The sequence below is a fragment of the Callorhinus ursinus genome, unplaced genomic scaffold (assembly GCF_003265705.2).
Source record: "Callorhinus ursinus isolate GAN/ISIS: 27379988/994484 unplaced genomic scaffold, GSC_fseal_2.0 scaffold1, whole genome shotgun sequence".
Lineage (NCBI taxonomy): Eukaryota > Metazoa > Chordata > Mammalia > Carnivora > Otariidae > Callorhinus > Callorhinus ursinus.
This window is the reverse complement of record NW_027397063.1, coordinates 103,412,017-103,431,288: the sequence shown is the minus strand read 5'-3', so window position 1 is coordinate 103,431,288 and position 19,272 is coordinate 103,412,017. Positions and strand designations below refer to the sequence as shown.

At 37.3% G+C, this 19,272-nt stretch overlaps 1 protein-coding gene across 8 annotated transcripts in view; it reads left to right on the top strand.

The window, feature by feature from the left end:
- The window catches only part of RNF13 (ring finger protein 13), a 158,341-nt gene that overhangs the window by 38,923 nt on the left and 100,146 nt on the right, over window positions 1-19,272 (top strand). The window lies entirely within an intron of this gene.

Genomic DNA, 19,272 nt, shown 5'->3' with positions numbered 1-19,272 from the left:
TGTTGTTTTAGTCTGCTCTGTAAAGGTGGAGTTCGTAGTGTGGGGAAAGTGGATTCAGAAAATTTGGGGCATTATGAATGACAGATACGCACTACGATGTTGATGGGGTTTTGGAATATAGGTGAGGTTCAGGGGGGTGGAGTCCGGAGCCGATGACTAAGACATCTGTGATGCAAAATGGTGGTTTCTTAAAGCATGGGGACAGGACCTGTGGGCAGGAAGAGCTGCTGCACTGGGGTAGTGAGGGGTGGCAGCTTACGTACTATGGGGTTGGGGGAGGTAAGGAAAAAGGGAGGTTTGCAAAAGAACTTTCATATGCTAAAGAAGACTCACAGGATACTGGAGGCCTTTCCGTACATTTTGAAGTTAAGGTTGTTTACCCCTCTAGTAAAGCATTAACATTAAGATAGTTGGGAACTTCCTGGAGGAACATTATACTCTACCCACTTCAAGTATCTATCAATGGGCTGCAGGTTATAAAGACATTTAATTGTATCTACATTTCCTTCTGGAAGCTAGGTTATTGATGATAGGAATGCTTTGTTCTTGTAGATTGCTAATACATTTGTAAACTGAGGGAGACTATTAAGTTAACTATTTGTTTTTCCTTTAGGGCGGCCAGGAGTGTCTGAGGAATGTCACACAGTTCCCATGAGGGGGGGGTTTTGGGGTGTCAGCTTCTGCTTTGTCCTCTGCTTGCCTTCTGTTCCCTCATCAGTGTTAACTTTGTAATTTGACTCCCTGCACATCCCCACCCTTAGCATTATGTCTTGATAGCTTTCCACAGCTGCACCTATAGATCTAGCATGTTCCTATTAAGCACTGCATGGTATTCTAATATAAAGGACCATAGTTTATTAGTCATTTCCCATTCACAGATATTTTTGTTTCTTATTCACAATTAAGTTATTTCTCTAAGATAGAGGTTTAGAAGTATAGCTGATGAGTCAATGGGTTTGTACATCTAAAATTTTCATAGATATACTAAATTACCTTTCCAAAAGTTTGTACTGGAAAAATAAAACAAGACAAAACCACAGAGGGAGACAAACCATAAGAGACTCTTAATCCTAGGAAACAAACTGAGGGTTGCTGTAGGGGAGGAGGGTGGAGAGATGGGGTAACTGGGGGATGGACATTAAGGAGGGCATGTGATGTAATGAGCACTGGGTATTAAATAAGGCTGATGAATCACCGACCTGTACCTCTGAAACCTATAATAAATTGTATGTTAATTAATTGAATTAAAATAATTTAAAAAAACCAAAAAGGCTATACTGATTTGTTCCCATTAACAGTGCATGAGAATACCCATTTTTCTACACCCTTTTCAACACCAGACTTCATCTGTATTCCAATACCACCTCATCAGGAGGATCAGACTTATCTAGGTTTCTTATTTATATACTTTTCAGAAGTGACTTGATAAATAGAGGAGATAATTGATATGGATTTTGGAATATAGGTGAGGTTCGGTGGGGTGAAGTCCAGAGCCGACGACCAAGAAAGAATTCTTCAGACGTATTTGGTGCAAAATGGTGGTTTTATGAAGACACAGAGACAGGACCTGTGGGCAGAAAGAGCTGCTGCACTGGGGTTGTGAGGGGTGGCTAATTATATACTTGGGAGTTGGGGGAGGTAAGGAAAAGGGAGTTTTTCAAAAGAACTCTCATGGGGCACCTTGGTGGCTCAGTCGTTAAGCGTCTGCCTACAGCTCAGGTCATGTTCCCAAGGCCCTGGGATCGAGCCCCACATCGCCCCACATCGGGCTCCCCGCTCCGCGGGAGGTCTGCTTCTCCCTCTCCCACTCCCCCTGCTTATGTTCCCTCTCTTGCTGTGTCTCTGTCAAATAAATAAAATCTTTAAAAAAAAAAAACTTTCATACGCTAAAGAGGACTTACAAGTTACCAGAGGCCTTGCCCTTGTCAAGCTAAGATTTTTCCCTCTAGCAAGGCATTAAAGTGAAGACCATTGGGAGCTTCCTGGAGGAACATTATTATTTTTTTATTTTATTTTTTTTTAAGACGTTAGTTTATTCATTTGAGAGAGAGAGGGAACACAAGCAAGGGGAGTGGCAGAGGGAGAGGGAGAAACAGACACCCTGCTGAGCTGGGAGCCTGAGGTGGGGCTCGATCCCAGGACCTGGAGAGCAGGACCTGACCTGAAGGCAGATGCTTAATCATCTGAGCCACCCAGGTGGCCCAGAACCTTATATTCTGCCTGCCTTGAGTATCTGTTAATGGGCTGTAGGTTATAAGGACATCCAGTTTCATCCACATTTCCTGTAGATAATTGATAAAAATGTTTTTCTTGTTAAAAAAAAATTGTAAACTGAGGGAGACTTAGGTCCTGCAGGACTATAGTCTCTAGAAGTTTAACCATTTGTTTTTCCTTCCCTTAGCTTTAGGGCAACCAGGAGTGGTTGAGGAATGTCACATATACCCCATCCAGGGGTGGGGATGGGGGTTGTAGGGTGTCAGCTTGTGCTTTGTCTTCAGCTTGCCTTCTGTTCCCTCATCATAATGATGATTACTAAAAAATTGAAAAGCAGATTTATCTCTAAGGAAGCCTTAATCAATAAGCTTAGCATCAGATTTCCTGAGTATAGCTATCAACAGCAAATCTTATTTTCAGCAAAATACCTTTTGGGCTAGATATATCATGATCATTGTATATGATGTTTTTGTAATCTAGTACTTAGTGTATGTTTTTCATGTTGATAAGAAGACAGAGGATGAAGGTCATGGGATGCAGATTTGTCCTGGACTGTATCATTCTTAATATGTATTCTAGATAATCTGTACCTTTTATGATATGATATGTATCCTTATATATGATTTCTCTTAATCATTATTTTTAAATTAGCACCCTGTGTTATCACTAGTTAACTTCCCACAAACTAGACTTATTATTTGAAAATTTACTAGTAACTTCTTCTGGATTCTTTCAGAAGAAATGATTTTGTTTAATACAAAGGCTTGAGATTAGAAGAGAAATTTTTTTTTCTCTAGTGAAGGAAAATGCAAATACAGCAAGGAAATATGCTTGTTTGGATGCCTTATTTGTGATGCCTCCTTTGCTTTCTTTGTAAGGAAGATGCTTAATAGCACTATTGTATTTTCCCTCCCAAAACACTCGATAGTTTTATGATATGAAGTCTTGGTTAGGCTGAATATACTTAGCTTCCTCATTCCTAGGAACTGTTAACTGTCATAATATCACCTTAAATTTGTAGACTAAAGCAAAGATTAGAGTTCCTTTTTCAAAGGATGAATAGGAAATGGAACCATTAAAATAAGAAGTAACACCACACCTGTTTATACATAAAATAGGAATTCTAAAATCAAAAGACATTTTTCAAATGCACGAAGGTATAAAAAGAATGCATCTTCAGTGAATTTTGAGCTTTTAAAATCTTTTCCTGTTAATTTCAAAGGTAATGATTGCTCGTTCATTCCTTACCTTTATCAGGGAGTAGAGCGTTTCATTAGATGTGGAAAATAATGAATTATTTCATTATGACAATTTATTACTTGGAGAAGAAGTGTGGAAGGTAGGGAGAGAGAGTAAGGGGGAGGAGGCCCTGAAGGAAAGCATGGAAAGTCTACCCTCCCATCTTATGTATAATTCCCCAAATCCAATCTTGGCTCTTTTTCTTCCACAGTTTGGGTAGTCTCTTCCATCATCCTTGGACCCACCCATATTGTCCTATTTAGTTTCCAACCACATTGTAAGTCAAAGAAGACGAAGATGTCTGATCTAACTCCACACACTCCCTGCACTTCCCTGTTTCATTACTGGGCATCTTTGTTGTTTGTTCATTTAGTAGTTTTCATTAGATTTCCTTGCTGGCTTTCTCAATTTGATATGGTAAAAGTAATTTTTAATTTTTCTTCCCATGAAAAAATATTTTTCTAATTATAAGCAATATATGCTTACTATAAAAATTAAGATGATAAAGGACATGTATAAAGAAGAATATGAAAATCATACATAATTCTACAACGAAGAGGTTATAGTGGTAGACTTGGGTATAACTGAGTTTTTATAGACCTATTTATGCCTTCATTTTAAGTGTTTATGCTATTTTGCAGCTTAAAATTTGGGAAAATCATGGCATATCCAATATCATGGATATCTTTTCATGTAAATATATATGTATTCATGTCATCACGCAGTTTTTAAAATACTTGAATTACATCATAATGTAACCAATCCTCTGTGTCATTGGTTGTCATTGTGTTTAGGTTGCTTTCTTTTCTTTTTTTTTTTTTTAAAGATTTATTTATTTATTTGACAGAGACAGAGATAGTGAGAGCAGGAACACAAGCAGGGGAAGTGGGAGAGGGAGAGCAGGCTTTCCGCCGAGCAGGGAGCCCAATGTGGGACTCTGTCCCAGTACCCTGGGATCATGACTTGAGCCCAAGGCAGACGGTTAACGACTAAGCCACCCAGGCGCCCTACGTTGCTTTCACTTATTAAAAATTATTAAATATTTCAAACACAGAGTAAGGGAGTACTAGAACATCCTGTATACCTACCACCTGGATGTTCATATTTTGTATTTTTTTAAAGAAGAAATAAAATGTTACCAGTACCATTGAAACATTTTTTTCCCTTCCAGATTCCATTCCCTATCTTCCTCCTCCTAGATAATCATTATCCTGAAATTTAGATCTTTCCCATTTATGTCACAAAACATATTTTATCTTATATGAATCTATAAACATTGTTGTACCTGCTTTTAAATTTTCTTTATTCTTGTTTTTAAACTTGTTTTTTTCACCCAACAGTATATTTGAATTTTATCTACATTGTTATATTGTCTGCATTCATTTTGACTATTGTATAGTACTTCATTTTATGAATATATCATTTTTTCAATATTTTATTAATATGTAAGATGTCAGTTTTTTTTATATCTTAAAAATTTCTCCTTGTGTATATTACAATTAGATGTCATTTCACACTCATCAGATTAGTGAAAATAAAGAGTCTAACAATGTCAATGGCCAGCAAGGATATGAAAAACAGGTAGTCTTATATACTGCTGGTATATGAGTGTCTGACCACTCTGGAGAGTTTGGTAATAATACCTTTTTTTTCTGAGTGATAACTTGCCATAATGAAATAATTCATTTTTTCCACACTCCGTATATTTCTTGCTTAATAAATGAATCTGTGATCATTGTCTTTGAAATTAACAGGAAAAACTAATTACCAGTATTACCACCCTTATTACTTTGTCCTGTTCTATTTTTATCTGTTTACCTGTGCGATCCAATCCCTTTTTGCCAGTCGCGATTCTCTTTGAATACTTAATACTGAAATAATTTCTGTAGCTAGGATATGACCATTTTCATTAGTAATTTTAAGTTTTGGTCCCCTTAATCAGATTGATAACCGGTTTGTGTTCAACTTCAGTTAACCGGATTATGTTCAACAGTGACTGAGTTATTATGAGAAGTTGCAAATGGCAAACAATGTGAGTTATGAATGATTGAAGGTCTGTTTCTTTAAAAAAAAACAAAACAAAACCGTATGTTTTTGGCTTCATTATCAAAGAATTCTTTTAGTCAGGATTCACTTTTGTTTGCAAAACTGAGGAATTTCTCGGCTGGCTCTTAAGTTTTCACAGATTTACTTTCTGTATTTATTTCTGAATTCTTTTGCTATCAAAGATTTTGTTAGGAGTTTTGTAATTGATTAGCACATTTAAAGCTTTTATGTTCTTAGAGGATCTGTAAAGTACTACAGAATATAAAATATGAATAAATATACCTTACTGACTTGTTTTGATGATTTGTCAATTTAGAAGGTGATCTTAGAGGATATGTATTTCCATTTCCACTTAGTTTCTCTAAAAACAACAGGAATTCTATCTTGTTGGATGTAGCAGATCCTACAAGTACACCATAGTCTTTTGAGCTTTTGATTTTTTACTTGGTGCAGTGTTTAGATTGGAGTGACAGTGTTTGGATTTTTTTCTTAAGACAATGATGTGGTTATGATGGTCTTGTGGCATGTAACAAATTTACTAAAAGGCATTGGCCACCAGAGGGCACAGTTTGTTTTTTAAAATGTCAAGATAATGGTTTATGGAGTGAAGCATTATCTGTGTGTGCTGAATGGGAAACACATAACAGATGTCTTTTCTTCATAGAGCTTGAATATCAGAAAGTCAGAATCCTGACAACTAGTTTTGTGTTAAAACTCAAGGCAATAATCTTTAAATCTTTATCAATAATGTTGTTTTTAGGAATTAGATTTGATAATAGAAAAACCAAAGGATTGTCAACCTGATCTGTTAAAATATCTCTTTATTTATTTCAACATGAATTTGAGTGAAAAGGGAATTATTCATCTCCTTTCTTAGCTTTATCCTGGACACCATGATTTATTGTCCTCCCCCTCCCCCCTTTTCTTTAGTAAGCTGTTATGTCTGCAGATTACTGTGAAGGGGTAAATTTAGGGAGAAGACATTTGTTAATTTACATATAAATGTGAAATTCTATTTGCAATCAAGTTAATCTTATTTTGATCATATAAAGAAAGGTATAGTAGATATATAACAAGTTAAATTATATTTAGATGGGACTTCCAGTATTCTAAAACCAAGAGGTGATCAGATAGGCATTTGGAATATATTTCCACTTACCCAGTGTGATCTAGGAAACACAATAGAAAAAGAAAAACAAAACCAAAAAAATCTCCATAAGATAAAAGCTTGTTTTCTTGTTGTCTGCAAAAATAATACTAGTTACAGTGGACTGGAGCCTGCGCAAAAAGGCTGTCCCTTTCAAGAGCATTCCTGAAACAAGTGTTTCCAGATGACCTTGTATTAGGTAATACATATATATTCAACAGATAATACTTTTTTGGGTAAGAATTTAACCAACAACATTAATAGTAAAAACAGGAATATTTAAGATACAACCTGGAGTTATACTAAAAACCATCTAGTTCATTGACCAGCCTCATACCCTCATTTTTTTAAAGTTTGCTGTATTTTTAAGTAATCTCTATACCCATTTTGGGGCTCAAACTCATGACCCTAGGATCAAAGGTTGCATGTTCTTCTGACTGAGCCAGCCAAGCACCCCATGTTTTTTTTTTTAGTAACAACTTTATTGAGATATAATTCACATACCATACGTTCACCCATTTAAAGTGTATGTTTCATTGGCTTTTAGTATATTCAGAGTTAGCAGTTATCATCACAGTCAATTTTAGAACATTCTCCTCCCCCACAAAAGAAACCCCATACCCATTGGCGGTTATTCTCCATTTCTTCCCAACCCCTCCAGTTCCAACCCTAAGCAATTATTTATTTTTTGTCTCTATAGAGTTGTCTATTCTAGACATTTCATTTATAAATGGGATCATATAATATGTAGCCTTTTGTTTCTGGCTTCTTTCACTTAGTTCTTTAAGGTTCATCTGTTGTGTAGCATATATCAGTACTTTGTTCCTTTTGATGGTAACTAATCTGTTGTATGGGTATATGAGATTTTGTTTATCTCTGCATCAGTTGATGGACATTTGGGCATTTTTATTTTTTGAATATTATGGATAATTCTGTTATGAACATCAGTGTACATGTTTCTATGTCTGTTTTTATTTCTCTCTCAAGGATTCACCCATTTATTTTTAGAGAGAGCAAGCACAAGTGGGAGGAGGGGCAGAGGGAGAGGGAGAGAAGCAGACATCCTGCTGAGTGTAGAGCCTGTTGTGGGGCTTGATCCCATGACCCTGAGACCATGACCTGAGCCAAAATCAACAGTAGACGCTCAACCAACTGAGCTGCCCAAGTGCCCCTTTTCTCTCTTGAGTATATACTTAAGGGTAGAATTGTTGGGTCATATGGTAACTCTGTAACCCCATAAGAAACTGCCAGATTGTTCCAAAGTGGGTGCGTCATTTTCAACTCCCACCAGCAGTGTGTGTAGTTTCCAAGTCCTCCCATTTCTTTGTCAAGACTTGTTCTTAATCTTTTCTTTTTTTTTTTTTTTATAGACATTCTAGTTGGTGTGAAGTGCTATCTCATTGTGGTTGTTATTTGCATTTCCCTAATCATTAGTGATACTGAGCATCTTTTCATGTGCTTATTGGCTAGTCATACATCTTTTTGAAGAAATGTCCATTCAAATCTGTTGCCTATTTTATCTATCTATTTATATATTTATAATTTTAGGTGGTTAACATACGGTGCATATTGGTTTCTGGAGTAGAATTCAGTGATTCATCCCAGTGTTCATCATAAGTGCCCTCCTAATACCCATCACCCATCTAGCCCCTCTCCTACCCAACCCCCTCCATCAACCCTGTTTATTGTCTATTGGTAAGAGTCTCCTATGGCTTGTTTCCCTCTCTACTTTTCATCTTTTCCCTCTTCCCATATGTTCATCTGTTTTCTTTCTTCAATTCCACATATGAGAGAGATCATATAGTATTTATCTTTCTCTGACTGACTTATCTTACTCAGCATAATACCCTGTAGCTCCATCCATGTAGTTGCAAATGGCAAGATCTCATTCTTTTTGATGGCTGAGTAATATTCCAGTGTGTGTGTGTGTGTGTGTGTGTGTGTGCGTGTGTGTGTGTGTGTGTGTGCGTGTGTCTTCTTTATCCATTCATCAGCTGATGGATATTTGGGTTCTCTCCATAGTTTGACTATTGTTGATAATGCTGCTATAAGGATCAGGTTGCGTGTATCCCTTTGAATCTGTATTTTTGTATCCTTTGGGTAAATATCTAGTAGTGCAATTGCTGGGTCATAGAGTAGTTCTAAATTAACATTTTCAGAAACTTCCATACTGTTCTCCAGAGTGGCTGCACCAGCTTGCATTCCCACAAACAGTGTAGGAGGGTTCCCCTTTCTCTGCGTCCCTGCCAACATCTGTCATTTCCTGACTTGTTAATTTTAGCCATCCTGACAGGTATGAGGTGGTCTCTCATTGTGGTTTTGATTTGTATTTCCCTGATGATGAATGATGTTGGGCATCTTTTCATGTGTCTGTCAGCCATCTGGATAGCTTTTTTTGAAAGTGTCTAATCATGTCTTCTGCCCATTCTTAACTGGGTTATTTGTTTTTGGGTTTTGAGTTTGATGAGTTCTCTGGAGATTTTGGATACTAACCTTTTATCAGATATGTTATTTACAAATATCTTCTCCCATTCCATAGGCTCTCTTTTAGTTTTGTTGATTGTTTTCTTTGCTGTGAAGAAGCTTTTTATCTTGATGAAATCCCAATAGTTCATTTTTGCTTTTATTTCCCTTGCTTCAGGAGATGTATCTAGTAAGAAGTTGCTGTGGCCGATGTTAAAAAGATTACTGCCTGTGTTCTCCTCTAAGAATTTGATGGTTTTCTTTCTCACATTAAGGTCTTTCTTTCATTTTGAATTTATTTTTGTGTATGGTGTAAGAAAGTGGTCCAGTTTCATTCTTTTGTTGCATGTTGCTGTCCAGTTTTCCCAACACCATTTGTTGAAGAGACTGCCTTTTTTTCCATTGCATAATCTTTCCTGTTTTGTCAAAGATTAGTTGACCATATAGTTGTGGTCTGTTTCTGGGTTCTCTTTTCTGTTCCATTGATCTATGTGTCTGTTTTTGTGCCAGTACCATACTGTCTTCATCACTATGGCTTTGTAATAGAGCTTAAATTCTGGAATCATGATGCCTCTAGTTTTGTTTTTCTTTTTCAGAATTGCTTTGGCTATTCAGGATCTTTTGTGATTCTGTACACATTTTAGGATTGTTTGTTCTAGCTCTGTGAAAAATGCTGGTGGTATTTTGATGGGGATTGCATGAAATGTGTGGATTGCTTTGGGTAGTTGTAGACATTTTAACAATATTTTTTCTTCCAGTCCATGAGCATGGAATGCTTTTCCATTTCTTTGTGTCTTCTTCAATTTATTTCATAAGTGTTCTGTAGTTTTCAGAGTATAGATCTTTTACTTCTTTCGTTAGATTTAGTCCTAGGTATCTTACTGTTTTTGATGCAATTGTAAATGGGATCAGTTCCCTGATTTCTTTCTGCTGCTTCATTATTATTATTTTTTAAAGATTTTATTTATTTGACAGAGAGAGACACAGTGAGAGAAGGAACACAAGCAGGGGGAGTGGGAGAGGGAGAAGCAGGCTTCCCGCAGAGCAGGGAGCCCGATGTGGGGCTCGATCCCAGGACCCTGGGATAATGCCCTGAGCCAAAGGCAACTGCCTAACCGACTGAGCCACCCAGGCGCCCCAATTGTTAGATCTTCTTGATGGGTAGATCCCTTAATTATGATATAATGCCCTTCTTCATCTCTTGTTACAGTCTTTGTTTTAAAATCTCGTTTGTCTGGTATAAGTATGGCCACTCTGGCTCTTTTGACGTCCATTAGCATGATGGTTCTTCATCCCCTCACTTTCAATCTGCAGCTGTGTTTAGGTCTAAAATGAGTCTCTTATAGGCAGCATATAGATGGATCTTGTTTTTTAAATTCATTCTGATACACCTTGTCTTTTGATTGGAGCATTTAGTTCATTTACATTCAGAGTTATTGAGAAATATGAATTTAGGACCATTGTGTTACCTGTAGAGTTAGTGTTTCCGGTGATTTTCTCTGGTCCTTTCTAGTCTTTGTTGCTTTTGGTCTTTTTTTTTTTTCTCCACTCAAAGAATCCCCCTTAAAACTTTCTTGCAGGGTGGTTTAGTGGTCACAAATTCCTTTAGTTTTTGTTTGTATGGGAAATTCTTTATCTCTCTTTCTATTCTGAATGACAGCCTTGCTGGATAAAGAATTCTTGGCTGCATGTTTTTCCCATTCAGCATGTTGAATATTTCCTTCCACTTCTTTCTTGCCTGCCAGGTCTCTGTGGACAGATTTGCTGCAAACCTGATCTGTCTTCCCTTATAGGCTAAGGACCTTTTTTCCCTTGCTGCTTTCCGAATTCTTTCCTTGTCTGTGTATTTGTGAATTTGACTATGATATGCCTTGGTGATGGCTGGCTTTTGGTGAATTTAACTGGAGCTCTCTGTGCTTCCTCGATTTTGATGTCTGTGTCCTTCTCCAGATTAGGGAAGTTTTCAGCTATAATTTGTTGAAATAAACCTTCTGCTCCTTTATCTCTGTCTTCATCTTCAGGGATTCCTATCATTCGCATGTTATTACGTTTTACTAAGTTATGGAGTTCTCGAAGTCTGCCTACATGGTCCATTACTTTTCTTTCCCTCTTCTTTTTGGCTTCATGATTTTCCATAATTTTATCTTCTCTATTACTGATTTTGCTCCTCTACTTTGTCCATCCTTATTTTTGTGGACTCCATTTGTGTTTGCATCTTGGTTATAGTATTTTTAATTTTGGCCTGACTAGATTTTAGTTCTTTTATCTTTGTGGTAAGGTATTCTCTGGTGTCTTCTATGCCTTTTTCAAGCCCAGCTAATATCCTTATAAATTGTTGTTTTAAATTCTAGTTCAGACATCTTACTTATATCTGTATTGATTAAAACCCTGGCCATGAGTTCTACCTCATGTTTTTTCTTTTGGGGTGAATTTCTCAGTCTTGTTGTTTTGTCCAGAAAAGAAAAGAAAGAGAAAAAAGAATAACCAAAACAAACAAACAAAAATGAAGCACAAAACAAAGAAAAAGAAAAAAAACCCAAGGAAAAAAAAATACAAAACAAGCTAACCAAAAAAACCCCCTAGCTCCTAGGTGTGTTTTGGTCTGCTTGTTAAAAGAATCTAGATCCCAAAATAAAATGAAATGAAATAAAAGTAGACAAAAATAAAAACTATATCTGAAAAGTATGTGTATATATATATGTATAAATTTAAAAAATTAAAAAAATTAGAAAATATAAGAAAAATGAAATAATAAGAGAAATAGAGAATAAAAGTAAAAAAGAAACTTGATCCTATTTTCCCTAGAGCTGAAGCTTTGTATCACTCAATGATCAATAAACTTGGTGTAAGCTAGTTGTTTGTGCTGGCCTTCTGGGGGAGAGACCTTCTGCACTGATTCTCAGGCTGACTTGTTTCAGCCCAAATGCTTCTCCAGTGCTTAGGCCGGTGGGGCTTGGTGTATGCTGCTTGGTCTCCACTAGGTGGGGCTGTTTTGCTCCCTGATGGCTTTCAGCCCTGATGGGCAGGATGAAAATGGCTGTGTCCTGCTGTCTAACCTGGGAGCTGAAAGTTTGCCCCCTATTCTTTAGTGAACCCTCACAGAAAAGCAATCAATGTTTCTACCAGTTTCCATCTGAACCCTGCATTCACCCTGCCCCAGTGGAGCCTTTTTATCTCAGGTATGTGACTGAGTTTCAGAACTCCAAATTTTAGGGATGCCTACGTGGCTGACCAGCACTCTTCCCTCCAGGGCAGGGTCTTGTTGCATTTGTCGCCTGTCCCAGGAAAGCAGTCGCATGACCAGCGGCGGTATGCAGTTTATAGCAGAAAGCCAGCACCAAGATCTGCTGCTCTCTGCTGGCTTCCTGGCTCCTATGCCTGGGAACAGTGCAGCAACTTGGTGCCACCCATTCTTCCTGCAACGCAGGGGATCCTCAGACCACCCTGTCGCTCCTGGGATTCTGTCCCTCTTCGCCACCTGAGCACCTTTAATCCAGGCATGTCCCCCATGGTAGCAAATTTAAAAGTTCAGATTTTCACGCTCTGCCCCTCCTAATATTTTGTGGTAGCCTCAGTAAGCAGGCTCCCTCCTTGCTGCAGCATCTACAGCTATGTCTCCTCCAGGTGAACTTCCGCTTCTCCTACCTTCCAAAAGGTGGTTGCTTTTCTACTTGCAGAATTGCAGTTTTTGTTTTCTCAGACCTCCAATTGACTTCTTGGGTGTTCAGAATAATTTGATAACTATCTAGCTGTGTTCAAGGGTTGAGACAAGCTCAGGGTCCTCCTACTCCTTGCTCTCTCTTTCCAAAAAAAAAAAAAAAATTAAAACTTACTACAAAGCTACAGTAATTAAAGTAGGATGGTGCTAACATAAACAGACACAAAGACCAATAAAATAGCATAGATAGCTCAGAAATAAACACATATAAGTCAAATGACTTTGACAAGGGCACCAAGACCATTCAAAGAAAGGATAGTTCTTTCAACAAATGGTATTGGGAAAGCAAGATATCCACATGTACCACATGCAAAAGAATAAAATTGGACCCTTATCTTATACCATATAAAAAATTAAAGACCTTACATTTGAGTCAAAGACCTAAATGTAAGAGCTAATATATAAAACTCTTAGATGAAAACATAAGGGAAAAGCTTCATGACATTGGATTTGGCAATGATTTCCTGGGCATTAAAAGCACAGGCAACAAAAGAAAAAATAGATGATTGGACTTCATCAGAATTAAAAACTTTTTGTATCAAAGGGCAAAAGACCCTAAAGACAACCCATGGAATGAAAGAAAATATTTTTCAATCATATATCAGATATCCAGAATATATAAAGAACTCCTAGGATTCAATATAAATAAGTTAACCTGATTTAAAAATGCACACAGGACTTGGACAATCATTTCTCCAAAGAAGATAAACAATGGCCAACAAGCTCATGAAAAGATACTCAGCATCACTAATCGTTAGGGAAATGTAAATCAAAACTGTATTGCATATATGTTAGGATGACTATAATCAAACAAAATAATAAATATGGCCAAGGATGTGAAGAAATTGGAACTCTTGTGCATAGCTTGTGGGAACTTAAAATGAAAAAACCACTGTGGAAAACAGTATGACAGTTCATCAAAAAATTAAATATAGAATTACCATATGGTCTAGCAATCCCACTACTGGGCGAATACTCAAAAGAAATGAAAGCAAGAACTTGAACAGATATTAGTACACCCATGTTCATAACAGCATTATTCACAATAGCCAGAAAGTAGAAACAAGCAAAGTATCCATCAATGGATGAGTGGATAAAAAAAAATGTGGTATATGCACACAATAGAATAACATCCTGCCTTAAAAAGAAAAGAAATTCTAATACATGTTACAGCATGGATGAACCCTGAAGGTATTTTGTAAAATGAAACCTGCTGGACACAGAAGGACCCTATGATTCCACTTATATGAGGTGCTTAAAGTAATCAGGTTCATAGAGACAGAAAATAGAATGGTAGTTGCCAGTGGGTAGGAAGAAGGGTAAATGGAGATATTGTTTAAGGGTACAGAGTTTAAATTTGAGAAGATGAAAAAATTCTGGAGATGGATGGTAGTGATGCTTGTACAACGATATGAATATAGACTCCAGACCAAGATGTTGACATAGGAAGTTTCTGGATTTCCCTCCTCCCATGAACGCACAGAATATACAGCTACACATGGAGTAATTCCCTCTGAGAGAAATCCAGAAACTAGCTAGGTGATTCCTATACATCAAGCAACTAAGAAAATACTGACATAGTTTTACAGGAAAGACTGAGACTTATTCTTGCCACAAACCCTACCCTCACTACAGCGTCATACAATCAAGAGGGAACCCCTAATTCCCAGCTTCCTTCTGAGAAGCAAAGAGTTGGGCCACACATATAGCACTCCATTTTTTTTTAAAGACTTTATTTGAGAGAGAGTGAGTGAGTGAGAGAGCACGAGCAGGGGGAGAGGTAGAGAGAGGAAGAAACAGCCTCCCCACTGAGCCGGGAACCTGACACGGGGCTGGATCCCGGGACCCTGGGATCATGACCTGAGCTAAAAACTAGAGTCGGATGCATAACCAACTGAGCCACCCAGATGCCCCTCTATTTTTTTTTAATATTTTTTTTTATAATTTCACTTTATGTCTGCTGTAATAATCATTATTCCCTTGTTTCTTCTAGCTTTGGGTTTAGTTCTTCTTATTCTTGTTTCTTAAAGTATAAGTTAGGTTGTTGATTTGCAATATTTCTTACTTTTTCAATGTAAGCAATTATAGATAAACATTTCTTTCTTGGCACTACTTTTTCTACATCACCTAAGTTTTGGTATGTTGTGTTTTCATTTACATTTGTCTCAAGGTGTTTTCTAATTGTCTTTGCTATTTCTTCTTTTACCTCCTTTTAAATGCCCTTAGGTTTGAACTTTACCCCACACTCACTCACTCTCTTTCCCTCTTTCTTTTTCTTTTTTAAAGATTTATTTATTTATTTGAGAGAGAGAAAGAGCAAGAGTATGAGTAGGGGGTGGGGGGCAGAGGAAGAGGGAGAAACAGACTCCCCACTGAGCAGGAGGCCTGACCTGGGACTCGATCCCAGGACCCTGAGATCATGACCTGACCTGAAGGTAGACGTTTAACCTACTGAGCCACCCAGGCGTGCCCCTCCCACACTCTGTTTCAAATAAAGTAAGTTTCTTTAGGAAGAACTTTGGAGGTCTTTTCTCACAGACTGCCTCTCTTACTGGGCAGACTTTCTGAACCATTGATCTGGAATTGGCTCCGTTCAAAATGCATCAGCCTCACTGGTTTTCTAATCTAGGAAATGACTGTGTACTTACTGTTTCCTGTGCTTGTTTCTTTATTACTAAAATCTATGTATCTCTTGAATCATTTCCTAGCACAAACCACGTTTTCATTTTTGGTGACTCCCTGGCTTTATGTGCAGTGTGCTGGTTGGGGATAGTTGTCTCTGATCTACTGTTTGCCCCTCTCAGCATGGATCCTTTGTCCTGAAGGTGAGCTAGGGTGAAGGTGACTGACCAGGGCCCCAGTGTTCTTGGTTTTGTGTGCTTTGCCATATTCACCAGGATTTAGCCTTTGCAGTTTGGAGCTGGAGAGGATGACAAATGGTGGTGACCTTCCCTTCCTGCTGAGATACCATATTCCTCAACTGGGAGCTGAGGGGAGAAGGAGCCCTGTGGTCTTTGCCACTGCAGTCCAGAGTGGAGCTTCCATCTTACTGACCTAATGGTGTCGGGGAAGTGGGTTGTGGCTCAAATGCCACAAACTTTGATTTTCTTACTTTAGCTCTCCTTTAGCATAAATTTCTCATCAACCTAATAACTACCATTCTTGGTTTAACAGAGCAGTTGTTTTGAAGGAACAGTTTCTCCTAGTCTTTTAAAATAATCTCTTTGATAATAAGAATATTCTTCTATATCATCTGCTTTTTCTTTTTAATTTTTATTTGACACAGAGAGAGAGACAGAGAGGGAACACAAGTAGGGGGAGTGGGAGAGGGAGAAGCAGGCTCCTGGCTGAGCAGGGACCCCGATGCAGGGTGCCCCTATATTCTCTGCTTTTATAGAGATACTGTTTGGATATTAAGAGGACTTCTAATTTGAGACTTACTTATATGATTTATCTTATAGTTGGTAGCTTCTCAGTTTTTATATTAAATATTGGGGAAGTATGTGTACTCAAAATGATTGCAATTTTGTGGGAGTATTTTCTCAGTCCTGTCTGAGCAATTTTACCAATATGTATAGATATAAGAGCTATATTCAGAATTTACAAATTGAAAAGTTGATAAATGTAAAACCAGGAAGGAGAATGTTACAGTAGAGGTCTCCATAAGCAATAGATACTTTATCATACTCATTTCTGTTATAGTACAGTGTCTGGCATAGAATGTAAATTTCTTGAAGGCATAATCTTTATCTCTGGGAGTACCTGAGTTATAGCAGGGATTCAGCAAATTTGTTCAGTGAACCAGTGTATCAATAAAATAAATAATCAAAATGTGGCAATTAATGTTTCAGGTTGACCTGTTGGGAATAAATTATGAAGTAGGAAATAACCAAAATGTCCATAAATATATTGAGCAGTTTGCCATCTCAGGGTTTCATTAGTGTTCTTCAGTGAGCATGAAAAACCATATTTAAGGGGTGCCTGGGTGCCTCAGTCGTTAAGCGTCTGCCTTGGACTCAGGTCATGATCCCAGGGTCCTGGGATCGAGCCCACATCGGGCTCCCTGCTCAGCAGGAAGCCTGCTTCTCCCTCCCCCACTCCCCTGCTTGTGTTCCCTCTCTCGCTGTCTCTTTCTGTGTCAAATAAATAAATAAAATCTAAAAAAAAAAAAAGAAAAGAAAAAGAAAGAAAAACCATATTTAAGAATCTGGTAGCCTGATGTTTGCTGTTTTTAGGATGATTTATGCCATCTGTTTTCTGCTTGCCCTCAGAAGCTCTGTGGAAAAAAACTTGAGGATAAAAATTCCAACTTTAGGGTTTACTTTGCTATCTGACAAGTAGGAAGTATATTGGAGATATACCAACATCTTGGGGTCACCTTCACACCTTTATGACTGGCTTGTTTTATATGTCTCATTTAGGAGTATTTGAGTCAGTGTGACTCACAGCACCATCAATTAGCAGCTGAATCTTGGGTGTGTTATCTTCTTTGAAGCTTAAGTATTTTCTTCTCTAAAACAGGGATGATAATGCCTGTGATTTCTGATCCTCAGTTATGAGCATAAAGCTGTCTGTGTGTTCTAGGACTTCAATTTAGTTATGATAGTTAACTTCAACAGCCACAAATGAGTCGAAAAACCAGTTGTCTATAAACCACATATCAAACTTCTACGTAATACAATGAAAGATGGGATTAATAGGATAATAGAAAGGTATAAGAGGAAGAAGAAAAAAAGGTGACCTAGACTGCTAATAATTTTAATAATAAGTGCATGTGAACTTTTGCCATAAAGGTGGTGATTATATTAGCACAATGATAAAATTATTAGAGTGCTAGACTGAGAATATGGAAACCTGAAACTTAGTGCTGGTTTAATCCCTATATTTGTGGAGATGAGTACTGTGCTAAAATGGGAAGAACATTGGCTTTGGGGTCAGTGTTACTAGACTTCAAATTATGGTACTATCACTGGACGAGTTATTCAACTTTTTTTTTTTTTCAACTTCTTTAAGTCTGTCCACTTGTCTGTGGTAATACATATCCAAAGCATTAGGGTAGGGAAAATAGCTGTTATTTATTTCTTGCTCTTATTTTGGGTTTTGTTTGCTTTCCCCCACTTTTTCTAGTTTCTTTAGATGAATATTGAGGCCACTGATTTGAGACCTTTTCCTCTTTTCTAATATAAATACTTAGTGCTATAAGTACTATGTTAGTTGTGTCTCACAAATTTTGGTAAGTTGTGTTTTTATTTTCATTCACTTCAAATGTTTAGGGCTCATTTGGCCCATTTCTGAGGCAATAGTTTCCTGAGGACTATTTGGTGTTCTGTATTAGAAAGTTTTCCCACTCTGGCCGTTAAGAATACAACAATTCCCAGCCCTGTGTAGACTCCAGGGGTTGTTCTGCTTACTCCTTTCTTTCTCAGTTTTGGTAGCTCCCTCCCACAAAATGCAGATTATTACTCAGCCAAGGACTTGAGTGGACACCTCTGCATGTATCTAGAGTTCTCTCTTTGTAGCTCCCTTATTCCCAATATGGTGTCCCAGAAAACCTTAGCTGCCTTGGCCTCTCCATACTCTGAACTCTGTCTCCTCAACTCATTGAGACCACGAGACTCTGGGTTCTCCTGCCCTGTTCTGAGGCCTGGAATTTTTCCAGGCAGTGAGCTGAGGTATTTGCAAGGCTCATTGCATTTATTTCTTCTCAGCAATTGCTGTCTTGTGTTGTTATCCATTCTTTGAAAGCTGACATTTCCTACTCTGTTTAATTTTCTAGTTATTTAAACCAAGAGGATAAAACTAGTCCCTGTTACTTGGTCATGGCTGGGAAGTAGAAGTAATTTTAGCGTCTTAGTAGGTAATTATACATGCTAATTACCAAATCTTTTTAAAACAAATCACTCAAAAATTCTTATTGGAATAAATTCTCAAGATGGGTGATTTTAGAACTGTATTGACATTGTATAAATTTTTATGCTTTTTCTTTTTTTGTTTTTAATCTCAGTGCAATTAATAAATATAGTAGTCTGGGACTTCTTTTTTAAGGTTTGGCATTCCTAGAATATTAATATGAGCCAAATTTTGTTTTTAATGCTTTTTGAACTTCTTGAGAAATAATATGTTTTAAAAATTATATAGTTGGTCTAAATAGTATTTGCTGACTTAGCACTTTTAAGTATTTAATGTTTTCTGTTATTTATAGGCTTATTGTATTTTTTGACATCTTTTAATCAGATATTATTAAGACCTAAAATCTAACTCATTGGTAAAATATATAACCGAAAAAGGTTACTGAGGAGAATTCTAACAGTATACAAGGGGAGATGTAACTTTGAGATGAAAGATAATCGGTTAGTGATTTAAAAAATGCCAACAAATGTAATATCTAGATTTGTGCATTTGTTTTTTTGTAAAACAACCTTTTCTTATAATTTAGTTAAAGGCT